Here is a 17500-nt window from a genome sequence, read left to right on the forward strand (position 1 = left end):
TTTCTAAACCCCGTCCCTGTGTGTGTTTCTGACCCCGTCCCTGTGTGTGTTTCTGACCCCGTCCCTGTGTGTGTTTCTAAACCCCGTCCCTGTGTGTGTTTCTGACCCCGTCCCTGTGTGTGTTTCTGACCCCGTCCCTGTGTGTGTTTCTGACCCCGTCCCTGTGAGTGTTTCTGACCCCGTCCCTGAGTGTGTTTCTGCCCCCGTCCCTGAGTGTGTTTCTGACCCCGTCCCTGTGAGTGTTTCTGACCCCGTCCCTGTGTGTGTTTCTGACCCCGTCCCTGTGTGTGTTTCTAAACCCCGTCCCTGTCTGTGTGAGTTTCTGACCCCGTCCCTGTGTGTGTTTCTGACCCCGTCCCTGTGTGTGTTTCTGACCCCGTCCCTGTGAGTGTTTCTGACCCCGTCCCTGTGTGTGTTTCTGACCCCGTCCCTGTGTGTGTTTCTGACCCCGTCCCTGTGAGTGTTTCTGACCCCGTCCCTGTGTGTGTTTCTGACCCCGTCCCCGTGTGTGTTTCTGACCCCGTCCCTGAGTGTGTTTCTGACCCCGTCCCTGTGTGTGTTTCTGACCCCGTCCCTGTGTGTGTTTCTGACCCCGTCCCTGTGTGTGTTTCTGACCCCGTCCCTGTGTGTGTTTCTGACCCCGTCCCTGTGTGTGTTTCTAAACCCCGTCCCTGTGTGTGTTTCTAAACCCTGTCCCTGTCTGTGTGAGTTTCTGACCCCGTCCCTGTGTGTGTTTCTAAACCCCGTCCCTGTGTGTGTTTCTACACCCTGTCCCTGTGTGTGTTTCTAAACCCCGTCCCTGTGTGTGTTTCTAAACCCCGTCCCTGTGTGTGACTGACCCCGTCCCTGTGTGTGTTTCTAAACCCCGTCCCTGGGGGTGTTTCTAAACCCAGTCCCTGTGTGTGTTTCTAAACCCCGTCCCTGTGTGTGTTTCTAAACCCCGTCCCTGCGTGTGTTTCTAAACCCCGTCCCTGCGTGTGTTTCTAAACCCCGTCCCTGAGTGTGTTTCGAAACCCCGTCCCTGTGTGTGTTTCTGACCCCGTCCCTGTGTGTGTTTCTGACCCCGTCCCTGTGTGTGTTTCTGACCCCGTCCCTGTGTGTGTTTCTAAACCCCGTCCCTGTGTGTGTTTCTAAACCCTGTCCCTGTGTGTGTTTCTAAACCCCGTCCCTATGTGTGACCGACCCCGTCCCTGTGTGTGTTTCTGACCCCGTCCCTGTGTGTGTTTCTGACCCCGTCCCTGTGTGAGTTTCTAAACCCCGTCCCTGTGTGTGTTTCTAAACCCCGTCCCTGTGTGTGACTGACCCCGTCCCTGTGTGTGTTTCTGACCCCGTCCCTGTGTGTGTTTCTAAACCCCGTCCCTGTCTGTGTGAGTTTCTGCCCCTGTCCCTGTGTGTGTTTCTGACCCCGTCCATGAGTGTGTTTATGACCCCGTCCCTGGGTGTGTTTCTGACCCCGTCCCTGTGTGTGTTTCTGACCCCGTCCCTGTGTGTGTTTCTGACCCCGTCCCTGTGAGTGTTTCTGACCCCGTCCCTGTGTGTGTTTCTGACCCCGTCCCTGTGTGTGTTTCTGACCCCGTCCCTGTGTGTGTTTCTGACCCCGTCCCTGTGTGTGTTTCTAAACCCCGTCCCTGTGTGTGTTTCTAAACCCCGTCCCTGTGTGTGACTGACCCCGTCCCTGTGTGTGTTTCTAAACCCCGTCCCTGTGAGTGTTTCTAAACCCCGTCCCTATGTGTGACTGACCCCGTCCCTGTGTGTGTTTCTAAACCCCGTCCCTGGGGGTGACTGACCCCGTCCCTGTGTGAGTTTCTAAACCCCGTCCCTGTGTGTGTTTCTAAACCCCGTCCCTGTGTGTGACTGACCCCGTCCCTGTGTGTGTTTCTAAACCCCGTCCCTGGGGGTGTTTCTGACCCCGTCCCTGTCTGTGTGAGTTCCTGACCCCGTCCCTGTGTGTGTTTCTGACCCCGTCCCTGAGTGTGTTTCTGACCCCGTCCCTGAGTGTGTTTCTGCCCCCGTCCCTGAGTGTGTTTCTAAACCCCGTCCCTGAGTGTGTTCCTGACCCCGTCCCTGTGTGTGTTTCTGACCCCGTCCCTGTGTGTGTTTCTGACCCCGTCCCTGTGTGTGTTTCTGACCCCGTCCCTGTGTGTGTTTCTGACCCCGTCCCTGTGAGTGTTTCTGACCCCGTCCCTGTGTGTGTTTCTGACCCCGTCCCTGTCTGTGTTACAGGGCTATGTGAGTCTGTTAGCGATAGCCCGACTCAAGAACATGGTGTTTACAGAGGACAAGGAGAGACTACTGTCCAGAGCACACAACCCCTCCCCCTCCCTGTCACTAGTTTAATACTTTAATACTATAAACATTTCAAATGTTCTAGTAATGGCAATGTCCAGTGTTGTAACAATGTGTTAAAGTAGGGAGGGGAAAATAAATAAACATAAATATGGGTTGTATTTACAACGGTGTTTGTTCTTCACTGGTTGCCCTTTTCTTCTGGCAACAGGTCACAAATCTTGCTGCTGTGATGGCACACTGTGGTATTTCACCCAGTAGATATGGGAGTTTATCAAAATTGGGTCTGTGTAATCTGAGGGAAATATGTGTCTCTAATATGGTCATACATTTGGCGGGAGGCTAGGAAGTGCAGCTCAGTTTCCACTAGAGTTGAATATTTTCCCGTTTTTTTTTTTTTTTTTACAAATGTTCCATCCCAAGGATAAATCACTTTTCTCCCTGGTAACTCTGTATTTCCCGCCAAAACCGTAAGTGTCCTTCTAAAGCATGTAAAGCATATAATTAGGCCTCTGTCTGGATTTGATTAGAGATTTGATCAAAAATTCAAGCCTGATGCTTCCTGAGTCTGATGAGCCATATATTAAATACATTTTATGAGCCATATATTAAATACATTTTATGAGCCCAAAAAACCCCAAATGATTGTGCAGTTAGCCAATACATATATGATATAGGCTACTGCACATTACACACGACAGAAAAACATAAAGCCCATAGATGTAGCTAGCTATATAAAAGCCCATAGATGTAGCTAGCTATATAAAGCCCCTAGATGTAGCTAGCTATATACATCCCATAGATGTAGCTAGCTATATAAATCCCATAGATGTAGCTAGCTATATAAATCCCATAGATGTAGCTAGCTATATAAAAGCCCATAGATGTAGCTAGTTATATAAAAGCCCATAGATGTAGCTAGCTATATAAATCCCATAGATGTAGCTAGCTATATAAAGCCCCTAGATGTAGCTAGCTATATAAATCCCATAGATGTAGCTAGCTATATAAAGCCCATATATGTAGCTAGCTATATAAAGCCCATAGATGTAGCTAGCTATATACATCCCATAGATGTAGCTAGCTATATAAATCCCATAGATGTAGCTAGCTATATAAATCCCATAGATGTAGCTAGCTATATAAAGCCCATAGATGTAGCTAGCTATATACATCCCATAGATGTAGCTAGCTATATAAATCACATAGATGTAGCTAGCTATATAAAGCCCATAGATGTAGCTAGCTATATACATCCCATAGATGTAGCTAGCTATATAAATCACATAGATGTAGCTAGCTATATAAATCCCATAGATGTAGCTAGCTATATAAAAGCCCATAGATGTAGCTAGCTATATAAAAGCCCATAGATGTAGCTAGCTATATAAAGCCCATATATGTAGCTAGCTATATAAAGCCCATAGATGTAGCTAGCTAAATAAAGCCCATAGATGTAGCTAGCTATATAAAAGCCCATAGATGTAGCTAGTTATATAAATCCCATAGATGTAGCTAGCTATATAAATCCCATAGATGTAGCTAGCTATATAAATCCCATAGATGTAGCTAGCTATATAAAAGCCCATAGATGTAGCTAGCTAAATAAAGCCCATAGATGTAGCTAGCTATATAAAAGCCCATAGATGTAGCTAGTTATATAAATCCCATAGATGTAGCTAGCTATATAAAGCCCATAGATGTAGCTAGCTATATAAATCCCATAGATGTAGCTAGCTATATAAAGCCCATAGATGTGGCTAGCTATATAAATCCCATAGATGTAGCTAGCTATATAAAGCCCATAGATGTAGCTAGCTATATAAATCCCATAGATGTAGCTAGCTATATAAATCCCATAGATGTAGCTAGCTATATAAAAGCCCATAGATGTAGCTAGCTATATAAAGCCCATAGATGTAGCTAGCTATATAAAGCCCATAGATGTAGCTAGCTATATAAAAGCCCATAGATGTAGCTAGCTATATAAAGCCCATAGATGTAGCTAGCTATATAAAGCCCATAGATGTAGCTAGCTATATAAAGCCCATAGATGTAGCTAGCTATATAAAGCCCATAGATGTAGCTAGCTATATAAAGCCCATAGATGTAGCTAGCTAAATAAAGCCCATAGATGTAGCTAGCTATATAAAAGCCCATAGATGTAGCTAGCTATATAAAGCCCATAGATGTAGCTAGCTATATAAAGCCCATAGATGTAGCTAGCTATATAAAGCCCATAGATGTAGCTAGCTAAATAAATCCCATAGATGTAGCTAGCTATATAAAAGCCCATAGATGTAGCTAGCTATATAAAGCCCATAGATGTAGCTAGCTATATAAAAGCCCATAGATGTAGCTAGCTATATAAAGCCCATAGATGTAGCTAGCTATATAAATCCCATAGATGTAGCTAGCTATATAAACGCCCATAGATGTAGCTAGCTATATAAAGCCCATAGATGTAGCTAGCTAAATAAATCCCATAGATGTAGCTAGCTATACAAAGCCCATAGATGTAGCTAGCTATATAAAGCCCATAGATGTAGCTAGCTATATAAAGCCCATAGATGTAGCTAGCTATATAAATCCCATAGATGTAGCTAGCTATATAAAGCCCATATATGTAGCTAGCTATATAAAGCCCATAGATGTAGCTAGCTATATAAAGCCCATAGATGTAGCTAGCTATATAAATCCCATAGATGTAGCTAGCTATATAAATCCCATAGATGTAGCTAGCTATATAAATCCCATAGATGTAGCTAGCATATTAAAGCCCATAGATGTAGCTAGCTATATAAAGCCCATAGATGTAGCTAGCTATATAAAGCCCATAGATGTAGCTAGCTATATAAAGCCCATAGATGTAGCTAGCTATATAAAGCCCATAGATGTAGCTAGCTTTATAAAAGCCCATATATGTAGCTAGCTATATAAAAGCCCATAGATGTAGCTAGCTATATAAAGCCCATAGATGTAGCTAGCTATATAAAGCCCATAGATGTAGCTAGCTATATAAACCCCATAGATGTAGCTAGCTATATAAAAGCCCATAGATGTAGCTAGCTATATAAAGCCCATAGATGTAGCTAGCTATATAAAGCCCATAGATGTAGCTATCTATATAAAGCCCATAGATGTAGCTAGCTATATAAAAGCCCATAGATGTAGCTAGCTATATAAAGCCCATAGATGTAGCTAGCTATATAAATCCCATTGATGTAGCTAGCTATATAAATCCCATAGATGTAGCTAGCTATATAAAGCCCATAGATGTAGCTAGCTATATAAAGCCCATAGATGTAGCTAGCTATATAAAGCCCATAGATGTAGCTAGCTATATAAAGCCCATAGATGTAGCTAGCTATATAAAGCCCATAGATGTAGCTAGCTATATAAAAGCCCATAGATGTAGCTAGCTATATAAAAGCCCATAGATGTAGCTAGCTATATAAAGCCCATAGATGTAGCTAGCTATATAAAGCCCATATATGTAGCTAGCTATATAAAGCCCATAGATGTAGCTAGCTATATAAAGCCCATAGATGTAGCTAGCTATATAAAGCCCATAGATGTAGCTAGCTATATAAATCCCATAGATGTAGCTAGCTATATAAATCCCATATATGTAGCTAGCTATATAAAGCCCATAGATGTAGCTAGCTATATAAAGCCCATAGATGTAGCTAGCTATATAAAGCCCATAGATGTAGCTAGCTTATTAAAGCCCATAGATGTAGCTAGCTATATAAAGCCCATAGATGTAGCTAGCTATATAAAGCCCATAGATGTAGCTAGCTATATAAATCCCATAGATGTAGCTAGCTATATAAAGCCCATATATGTAGCTAGCTATATAAAGCCCATAGATGTAGCTAGCTATATAAAGCCCATAGATGTAGCTAGCTATATAAATCCCATAGATGTAGCTAGCTATATAAATCCCATAGATGTAGCTAGCTATATAAATCCCATAGATGTAGCTAGCATATTAAAGCCCATAGATGTAGCTAGCTATATAAAGCCCATAGATGTAGCTAGCTATATAAAGCCCATAGATGTAGCTAGCTATATAAAGCCCATAGATGTAGCTAGCTATATAAAGCCCATAGATGTAGCTAGCTTTATAAAAGCCCATAGATGTAGCTAGCTATATAAAAGCCCATAGATGTAGCTAGCTATATAAAGCCCATAGATGTAGCTAGCTATATAAAGCCCATAGATGTAGCTAGCTATATAAACCCCATAGATGTAGCTAGCTATATAAAAGCCCATAGATGTAGCTAGCTATATAAAGCCCATAGATGTAGCTAGCTATATAAAGCCCATAGATGTAGCTATCTATATAAAGCCCATAGATGTAGCTAGCTATATAAAAGCCCATAGATGTAGCTAGCTATATAAAGCCCATAGATGTAGCTAGCTATATAAATCCCATTGATGTAGCTAGCTATATAAATCCCATAGATGTAGCTAGCTATATAAAGCCCATAGATGTAGCTAGCTATATAAAGCCCATAGATGTAGCTAGCTATATAAAGCCCATAGATGTAGCTAGCTATATAAAGCCCATAGATGTAGCTAGCTATATAAAGCCCATAGATGTAGCTAGCTATATAAAAGCCCATAGATGTAGCTAGCTATATAAAAGCCCATAGATGTAGCTAGCTATATAAAGCCCATAGATGTAGCTAGCTATATAAAGCCCATATATGTAGCTAGCTATATAAAGCCCATAGATGTAGCTAGCTATATAAAGCCCATAGATGTAGCTAGCTATATAAAGCCCATAGATGTAGCTAGCTATATAAATCCCATAGATGTAGCTAGCTATATAAATCCCATATATGTAGCTAGCTATATAAAGCCCATAGATGTAGCTAGCTATATAAAGCCCATAGATGTAGCTAGCTATATAAAGCCCATAGATGTAGCTAGCTTATTAAAGCCCATAGATGTAGCTAGCTATATAAAGCCCATAGATGTAGCTAGCTATATAAATCCCATAGATGTAGCTAGCTATATAAAGCCCATAGATGTAGCTAGCTATATAAAGCCCATAGATGTAGCTAGCTATATAAAGCCCATAGATGTAGCTAGCTATATAAAGCCCATAGATGTAGCTAGCTATATAAAGCCCATAGATGTAGCTAGCTATATAAAAGCCCATAGATGTAGCTAGCTATATAAAGCCCATAGATGTAGCTAGCTATATAAATCCCATTGATGTAGCTAGCTATATAAATCCCATAGATGTAGCTAGCTATATAAAGCCCATAGATGTAGCTAGCTATATAAAGCCCATAGATGTAGCTAGCTATATAAAGCCCATAGATGTAGCTAGCTATATAAAGCCCATAGATGTAGCTAGCTATATAAAGCCCATAGATGTAGCTAGCTATATAAAAGCCCATAGATGTAGCTAGCTATATAAAAGCCCATAGATGTAGCTAGCTATATAAAGCCCATAGATGTAGCTAGCTATATAAAGCCCATATATGTAGCTAGCTATATAAAGCCCATAGATGTAGCTAGCTATATAAAGCCCATAGATGTAGCTAGCTATATAAAGCCCATAGATGTAGCTAGCTATATAAATCCCATAGATGTAGCTAGCTATATAAATCCCATATATGTAGCTAGCTATATAAAGCCCATAGATGTAGCTAGCTATATAAAGCCCATAGATGTAGCTAGCTATATAAAGCCCATAGATGTAGCTAGCTTATTAAAGCCCATAGATGTAGCTAGCTATATAAAGCCCATAGATGTAGCTAGCTATATAAATCCCATAGATGTAGCTAGCTATATAAAGCCCATAGATGTAGCTAGCTATATAAAGCCCATAGATGTAGCTAGCTATATAAAGCCCATAGATGTAGCTAGCTATATAAAGCCCATAGATGTAGCTAGCTATATCAATCAATTTTATTTTATATAGCCCTTCTTACATCAGCTAATATCTCGAAGTGCTGTACAGAAACCCAGCCTAAAACCCCAAACAGCTAGTAATGCAGGTGTAGAAGCACGGTGGCTAGGAAAAACTCCCTAGAAAGGCGAAAACCTAGGAAGAAACCTAGAGAGGAACCAGGCTATGAGGGGTGGCCAGTCCTCTTCTGGCTGTGCCGGGTGGAGATTATAACAGAACCATGCCAAGATGTTCAAAAATGTTCATAAGTGACAAGCATGGTCAAATAATAATCAGGAATAAATCTCAGTTGGCTTTTCATAGCCGATCATTAAGAGTTGAAAACAGCAGGTCTGGGACAGGTAGGGGTTCCATAACCGCAGGCAGAACAGTTGAAACTGGAATAGCAGCAAGGCCAGGCGGACTGGGGACAGCAAGGAGTCACCACGGCCGGTAGTCCCGACGTATGGTCCTAGGGCTCAGGTCTCTCAGTTGGCTTTTCATAGCCGATCATTAAGAGTTGAAAACAGCAGGTCTGGGACAGGTAGGGGTTTCGTAACCGCAGGCAGAACAGTTGAAACTGGAATAGCAGCAAGGCCAGGCGGACTGGGGACAGCAAGGTGTCATCATGCCCGGTAGTCCTGACGTATGGTCCTAGGGCTCAGGTTCTCAGAGAGAAAGAGAGAACGAGAGAATTAGAGAGAGCATACTTAAATTCACACAGGACACTGGATAAGACAGGAGAAGTACTCCAGGTATAACCAACTAACCCCAGCCCCCCGACACATAAACTACTGCAGCATAAATACTGGAGGCTGAGACAGGAGCGGTCCGGAGACACTGTGGCCCCATCCGAAGAAACCCCCGGACAGGGCCAAACAGGAAGGATATAACCCCACCCACTCTGCCAAAGCACAGCCCCCGCACCACTAGAGGGATATCCCCAACCACCAACTTACAATCCTGAGACAAGGCCGAGTATAGCCCACAGAGGTCTCCACCACAGCACAAACCAAGGGGGGGCGCCAACCCAGACAGGAAGATCACGTCAGTAACTCAACCCACTCAAGTGACGCACCCCTCCCAGGGACGGCATGAAAGAGCACCAGCAAGCCAGTGACTCAGCCCCTGCAACAGGGTTAGAGGCAGAGAACCCCAGTGGAGAGGGGAACCGGCCTGGCAGAGACAGCAAGGGCTGTTCGTTGCTCCAGAGCCTTTCCGTTCACTTTCACACTCCTGGGCCAGACTACACTCAATCATATGACCTACTGAAGAGATAAGTCTTCAGTAAAGACTTAAAGGTTGAGACCGAGTCTGCGTCTCTCACATGGGTAGGCAGACTGTTCCATAAAAATGGAGATCTATAGGAGAAAGCCCTGCCTCCCGCTGTTTGCTTAGAAATTCTAGGGACAATTAGGAGGCCTGCGTCTTGTGACCGTAGCGTACGTATTGGTATGTACGGCAGGACCAACTCGGAAAGATAGGTAGGAGCAAGCCCATGTAACGCTTTATAGGTTAACAGTAAAACCTTGAAATCAGCCCTTGCCTTAACAGGAAGCCAGTGTAGGGAAGCTAGCACTGGAGTAATATGATCAAATTTCTTGGTTCTAGTCAGGATTCTAGCAGCCGTATTTAGCACTAACTGAAGTTTATTTAGTGCTTTATCCGGGTAGCCGGAAAATAGAGCATTGCAGTAGTCTAACCTAGAAGTAACAAATGCATGGATTAATTTTTCTGCATCATTTTTGGACAGAAAATTTCTGATTTTTGCAATGTTACGTAGATGGAAAAAAGCTGTCCTTGAAACAGTCTTGATATGTTCGTCAAAAGAGAGATCAGGGTCAAGAGTAACGCCGAGGTCCTTCACAGTTTTATTTGAGACGACTTTACAACCATCAAGATGAATTGTCAGATTTAACAGAAGATCTCTTTGTTTCTTGGGACCTAGAACAAGCATCTCTGTTTTGTCCGAGTTTAAAAGTAAAAAGTTTTCAGCCATCCACTTCCTTATGTCTGAAACACAGGCTTCTAGCGAGGGCAATTTTGGGGCTTCACCATGTTTCATTGAAATGTACAGCTGTGTGTCATCCGCATAGCAGTGAAAGTTAACATTATGTTTTCGAATAACATCCCCAAGAGGTAAAATATATAGTGAAAACAATAGTGGTCCTAAAACGGAACCTTGAGGAACACCGAAATGTACAGTTGATTTGTCGGAGGACAGACCATTCACAGAGACAAACTGATATCTTTCCGACAGGTAAGATCTAAACCAGGCCAGAACTTGTCCGTGTAGACCAATTTGGGTTTCCAGTCTCTCCAAAAGAATGTGGTGATCGATGGTGTCAAAGGCAGCACTAAGGTCTAGTAGCACGAGGACAGATGCAGAGCCTCGGTCTGACGCCATTAAAAGGTCATTTACCACCTTCACAAGTGCCGTCTCAGTGCTATGATGGGGTCTAAAACCAGACTGAAGCATTATATAAATCCCATAGATGTAGCTAGCTATATAAAGCCCATAGATGTAGCTAGATATATAAAGCCCATATATGTAGCTAGCTATATAAATCCCATAGATGTAGCTAGCTATATAAAGCCCATAGATGTAGCTAGCTATATAAAGCCCATAGATGTAGCTAGCTATATAAATCCCAAAGATGTAGCTAGCTATATAAAGCCCATAGATGTAGCTAGCTATATAAAGCCCATAGATGTAGCTAGCTATATAAAGCCCATAGATGTAGCTAACTATATAAAGCCCATAGATGTAGCTAGCTATATAAAGCCCATAGATGAGGCTAGCTATATAAATCCCATAGATGTAGCTAGCTATATAAAAGCCCATAGATGTAGCTAGCTATATAAAGCCCATAGATGTAGCTAGCTATATAAATCCCATAGATGTAGCTAGCTATATAAATCCCATAGATGTAGCTAGCTATATAAATCCCATAGATGTAGCTAGCTATATAAAGCCCATAGATGTAGCTAGCTATATAAAGCCCATAGATGTAGCTAGCTATATAAATCCCATAGATGTAGCTAGCTATATAAATCCCATATATGTAGCTAGCTATATAAAGCCCATAGATGTAGCTAGCTATATAAATCCCATAGATGTAGCTAGCTATATAAATCCCATAGATGTAGCTAGCTATATAAAGCCCATAGATGTAGCTAGCTATATAAAGCCCATATATGTAGCTAGCTATATAAAGCCCATAGATGTAGCTAGCTATATAAATCCCATAGATGTAGCTAGCTATATAAAGCCCATAGATGTAGCTAGCTATATAAAAGCCCATAGATGTAGCTAGCTATATAAAGCCCATAGATGTAGCTAGCTATATAAAGCCCATAGATGTAGCTAGCTATATAAAGCCCATAGATGTAGCTAGCTATATAAAGCCCATAGATGTAGCTAGCTATATAAATTCCATAGATGTAGCTAGCTATATAAATCCCATAGATGTAGCTAGCTATATAAATCCCATAGATGTAGCTAGCTATACAAAGCCCATAGATGTAGCTAGCTATATAAAGCCCATAGATGTAGCTAGCTATATAAAAGCCCATAGATGTAGCTAGCTATATAAAGCCCATAGATGTAGCTAGCTAAATAAATCCCATAGATGTAGCTAGCTATATAAAAGCCCATAGATGTAGCTAGCTATATAAAGCCCATAGATGTAGCTAGCTATATAAAAGCCCATAGATGTAGCTAGCTATATAAAGCCCATAGATGTAGCTAGCTATATAAATCCCATAGATGTAGCTAGCTATATAAACGCCCATAGATGTAGCTAGCTATATAAAGCCCATAGATGTAGCTAGCTAAATAAATCCCATAGATGTAGCTAGCTGTACAAAGCCCATAGATGTAGCTAGCTATATAAAGCCCATAGATGTAGCTAGCTATATAAAAGCCCATAGATTTAGCTAGCTATATAAAGCCCATAGATGTAGCTAGCTATATAAAAGCCCATAGATGTAGCTAGCTATATAAAGCCCATAGATGTAGCTAGCTATATAAAGCCCATAGATGTAGCTAGCTATATAAAGCCCATAGATGTAGCTAGCTATATAAAGCCCATAGATGTAGCTAGCTATATAAAGCCCATAGATGTAGCTAGCTATATAAAGCCCATAGATGTAGCTAGCTATATAAAGCCCATAGATGTAGCTAGCTATATAAATCCCATAGATGTAGCTAGCTATATAAAGCCCATAGATGTAGCTAGCTATATAAAGCCCATAGATGTAGCTAGCTATATAAAGTCCATAGATGTAGCTAGCTATATAAAAGCCCATAGATGTAGCTAGATATATAAAGCCCATAGATGTAGCTAGCTATATAAAAGCCCATAGATGTAGCTAGTTATATAAATCCCATAGATGTAGCTAGCTATATAAAAGCCCATAGATGTAGCTAGATATATAAAGCCCATAGATGTAGCTAGCTATATAAAAGCCCATAGATGTAGCTAGATATATAAAGCCCATAGATGTAGCTAGCTATATAAAAGCCCATAGATGTAGCTAGTTATATAAATCCCATAGATGTAGCTAGCTATATAAAGCCCATAGATGTAGCTAGATATATAAAGCCCATAGATGTAGCTAGCTATATAAAAGCCCATAGATGTAGCTAGTTATATAAATCCCATAGATGTAGCTAGTTATATAAATCCCATAGATGTAGCTAGCTATATAAATCCCATAGATCTTTTAGAGTGTGAACTGTATTACTGTACTGTACTGTATTATACTGTATTACTGTACTGTATTGTATTATACTGTATCATATGGACTGGAATTACGCACCTCGTTCAAACCATGATAAAGCAGGGAGAGAACATGTGATTCTGGTGCAGCACACGTGGCCTACAAAGTTACCAGTATAGGCTAGTGAATTTGATTTTAATTTTGGTAATATAATAGGGCCTATTTGTATAATTAGTAGGCTTACGTATATATACACCTTTCATAATATTATGAATATATTATATGAATATCATATATATATATATATATATATATATATATATATATATATATATATACACACCTTTCATAATATTTCCCCTAATGTTATTAACCTACCTCCTCTTTCTCTCTCTAGTGTTGCTTCATTCCTTCCTCTCTTTTCAACAGTTAAATGACTGTGAGAGAGTGCTTGCACGTGCACTTATTTAAAACAGACATTAACGCTAAAAAACAAAAAACAAAAAAACAAAATGGATACTTGCGATACAGGCATCGTGCAAAAACATACATTCGAATGAATGGAATGAATTCGATATGTCGCCCAGCCCTAATCTAGGTGCTGCTGTAGGCCCTCCTTGGTTGGAGACAGAAAGCACCAGATGATCTGCATTTGTCTAGTAGGGTGAGGCAGGGTTCTTCAGAGTGTTCTAGTGCCCTCACAAATTCATTGATATACATGTTGAAGATAAGGTAAAGGTTTTCTGGGTCTCTGTGTTTCTGGTTGGATAGGTTGCTCAAGCTGGTTGGATAGGTTGCTCATTTAGCAGACGCTCTTATCCAGAGCGACTTACAGTTAGCACATACATTATTTTATCGAACCCACAACCCTGGCGTTGCAAATGTTGAGTCAGGGTGTGTATTTTCCTTGTTGTGTTTTTCTATGTTGTATTTTCTATGTTGAGATCTAGTATGTCTAGATCTATGTTTGGCCGGGTGTGGTTCCCAATCAGAGGCAGCTGTAGCTCGTTGTCTCTGATTGGGGACCATACTTAGGCAGCCTATTGGCACTAGTGGGTTGTGGGATCTTGTTCCATGTGAGGTTTGTTGTGTGTTACCTTAGGACGTCACGTCTCGTTAGTTTATTGTTTTGTCGTTGTGTTTATTCGTTTTAATAAACATGTTGGCATATCACGCTGCGCCTTGGTCCGTCCCGTTCATGAACGATCGTGATACCTGCCTCGCCGACCGGCCCTGAGGAAAGAATTATGTCTTCTTTGGGCCATTTTAACCACCATCTGTTAACTGTTTGTGTTCATGGATTTTAGAATATATGTTTTCCCCCCAACACCACTTTCCATCAGTTTGTATAGCAGACCCTCATGCCAAATTGAGTCAAAAGTTTTTTTTTATTTTTTTACAAAGTATGAGGAGACTTTGCTTTTGTTTCGTTTGTTTGTCAATAAGGGTGTGCAGGGTGTATACGTGGTCTGTGATACAGTAATTCGGTAAAAAGCAAATTTGACATTTGCTTAGGACATTGAGTCTGCTGTTAATGATAATGCAGAGGATTTTCCCAAGGTTGCGGTTGATGCATATCCCACGGTAGTTATTGGGGTCAAATTTGTCTCCACTTTTGAGGCTTGGGGTGATCAGTCCTTGGTTCCAAATATTGAGGAAGATGCCAGAGCTGAGGATGATTTTAAAGAATTTAAGTATAGCCAATTGGAATTTGTGGTCTGTATATTTTATCATTTCATTGAGGATACCATCAACACCACAGGCCTTTTTGGGTTGGAGGGTTTGTATTTTGTCCTGTAGTTCATTCAATGTAATTGGAGAATCCAGTGGGTTCTGGTAGTCTTTAATAGTTGATTCTAAGATTTGTATTTGATCATGTAAATGTTTATACTGTTTGTTCTTTGTTTATGGAGCCAAAAAGATTGGAAAAGTGGTTTACCCATACATCTCCGTTTTGGATAGATAACTCTTCGTGTTATTGATTGTTTAGTGTTTTCCAATTTTCCCAGAAGTGGTTAGATTCTATGGAGTCTTCAATCACATTGAGCTGATTTCTGACATGCTGTTCCTTCTTTTTTCATAGTGAATTTCTGTACTGTTTTAGTGATTCACCATAGTGAAGGCGTAGGCTCAGGATTTCTGGGTCTCTATGTTTTTGGTTGGATAGGTTTCTCAATTTCTTTCTTAGGTTTTTGCATTCTTCATCAAACTTGTCATTGTTGTTAATTTTCTTAGGTTTTATGCTTGAAATTGTCACGATCGTCTTGGAAAGGAATAGACCAAAGCGCAGAGTGTTGCACGAACATGATGCTTTATTTAATTAAAGCGAAACAACAAAACAAATAACGATTCGTGAAGTCCACAGTGACAATGACTGACTAGGAACAAAAACCCACAAACACAAGGTGAAAACAGACAGTTTAAATATGGCTCCCAATCAGAGACAACGAGCCAACAGCTGACACTCGTTACCTCTGATTGGGAGTCACTCAAACAAAGAAACACAACAACCTAGAACAACCCAACCAAGAAACAGAACACAAAGAAACGAACACACCCTGGCTCAACATACAGAGTCCCGGAGCCAGAGCGTGACAGAAATGTTTAGATTTGATAGGGAAGCTGAGAGGTCAAATATACTGTTTAGGTTTTCTACTGCCAAGTTTACACCTTCACTATTACAGTGAAACGTTTTGTCCAGGAAGTTGTCTAAAAGGGATTGAACTTGTTGTTGGCTAATTGTTTTCTGGTAGGTTTCCACACTACTTTCCTTCCATCTATAGCATTTCTTAATAGTATGCAGTTTGCATGGCTTTGATGCCTCATGATTGAGTATTGCTCTGTTCAAGTAGACTGTGATTTTGCTGTGGTCTGATAGGGGTGTCAGTGGGCTGACTGTGAACACTCTGAGAGACTCTGGGTTGAGGTCAGTGATAAAGTAGTCTACAGTACTGCTGCCAAGAGATGAGCTGTAGGTGTACCTACTGTAGGAGTCCCCTCGAAGCCTACTATTGACTGTGTACAGACCCAGTGTGCGACAGAGTTGTGCCTAGGGGGGCATATATGGGGGAGGGAATGATGTCACCTCCAGGTAGGTGTTTGTCCCCCTGTGTGCTGAGGGTGTCAGGTTCTTGTCCAGTTCTGGCATTTAGGTCGCCACAGACTAGTTCATGTCCCTGGGTCTGGAAATGATTGATCTCCCCCTCTAGGATGGAGAAACTGTCTTCATTAAAGTATGGGGATTATAGTGGGGGGATATAGGTAGCACACAGGAGGACATTTTCTCTGTTGAGATAACGTCCTTATTAATTACATCTAGCCAGATGTAAAATGCTCCTGTTTTGACTAATTTAATAGAGTGGGTTAGGTCTGCTCTATACTAAATTAGCATACCCCCTGAGTCTCTTCCCTGTTTCACACCTGGTAGTTTGGTGGATGGGACTACCAGCTCTCTGTAACCTAGAGGGCAACCAGTGGGTCCGTCTCCTCTATACCATGTTTCTTGTAGGATGACAATGTCTGTATTTCTGATTTCTTTGATGAAGTCGGAGTTCTTGCTCTTCAGGCCAAAAGGCAGATGACCTCTGACCTTGGACATTCCAGGATGAGATAGTGAAGCTTTATGTTGTATTCGGTTTAGAACAGTTTAAATGTACAGTTGAAGTCGGAAGTTTACATACACTTAGGTTGGAGTCATTAAAACTTGTTTTTCAACCACTCCACAAATGTCTTGTTAACAAACTATAGTTTTGGCAAGTCGGTTAGGACATCTACTTTGTGCGTGACACAAGTCATTTTTCCAACAATAGTTTACAGACAGATTATTTCACTTAAAATTTACTGTATCACAATTCCAGTGGGTCAGAAGTTTAAATAGACTATGTTGACTGTGCCTTTAAACAGCTTGGAAGATTCCAGAAAATGATGTCATGGCTTTAGAAGCTTCTGACATCATTTGAGTCAATTGGAGGTGTACCTGTAGATGTATTTCAAGGCCTACCTTCAAACTCAGTGCCTCTTTGCTTGACATCATGGGAAAATCAAAAGAAATCAGCCAAGACCTCAGAAAAAAATGGTTGACCTCCACAAGTCTGGTTCATCCTTGGGAGCAATTTCCAAACGCCTGAAGGTACCACGTTCATCTATACAAACAATAGTACGCAAGTATAAACACCATGGGAGCACGCAGCCGTCATACCGCTCAGGAAGGAGATGCGTTCAGTCTCCTAGAGATGAACGTACTTTGGTGCGCAAAAGTGCAAATCAATCCCAGAACAACAGCAAAGGACCTTGTGAAGATGCTGGAGGAAACCGGTACAAAAGTATCTATATCCACAGTAAAAAAAAGCCAGACTACGGTTTGCAACTGCACATGGGGACAAAGATCGTACTTTTTGGAGAAATGTCCTCTGGTCTGATGAAACAAAAATAGAACTGTTTGGCCATAATGACCATCGTTATGTTTGGAGGAAAAAGGGGGGACTTGCAAGCCGAAGAACACCATCCCAACCGTGAAGCACGGGGGTGGCAGCATCATGCTGTGGGGGTGCTTTGCTGCAGGAGGGACTGGTGCACTTC

At 41.4% G+C, this 17500-nt stretch overlaps 1 protein-coding gene across 1 annotated transcript in view; it reads left to right on the forward strand.

Annotated features, from left to right (window-relative positions):
* Window positions 1-17500, forward strand: part of LOC311115767 (synaptogyrin-3-like) — a gene marked incomplete at both ends in the record, with an annotated part of 52918 nt that overhangs the window by 34293 nt on the left and 1125 nt on the right. The window lies entirely within an intron of this gene.

The sequence above is a fragment of the Coregonus lavaretus genome (genome assembly GCF_964263955.1).
Source record: "Coregonus lavaretus genome assembly, contig: HAP1_SCAFFOLD_1185, whole genome shotgun sequence".
Taxonomy (NCBI): Eukaryota; Metazoa; Chordata; class Actinopteri; order Salmoniformes; family Salmonidae; genus Coregonus; species Coregonus lavaretus.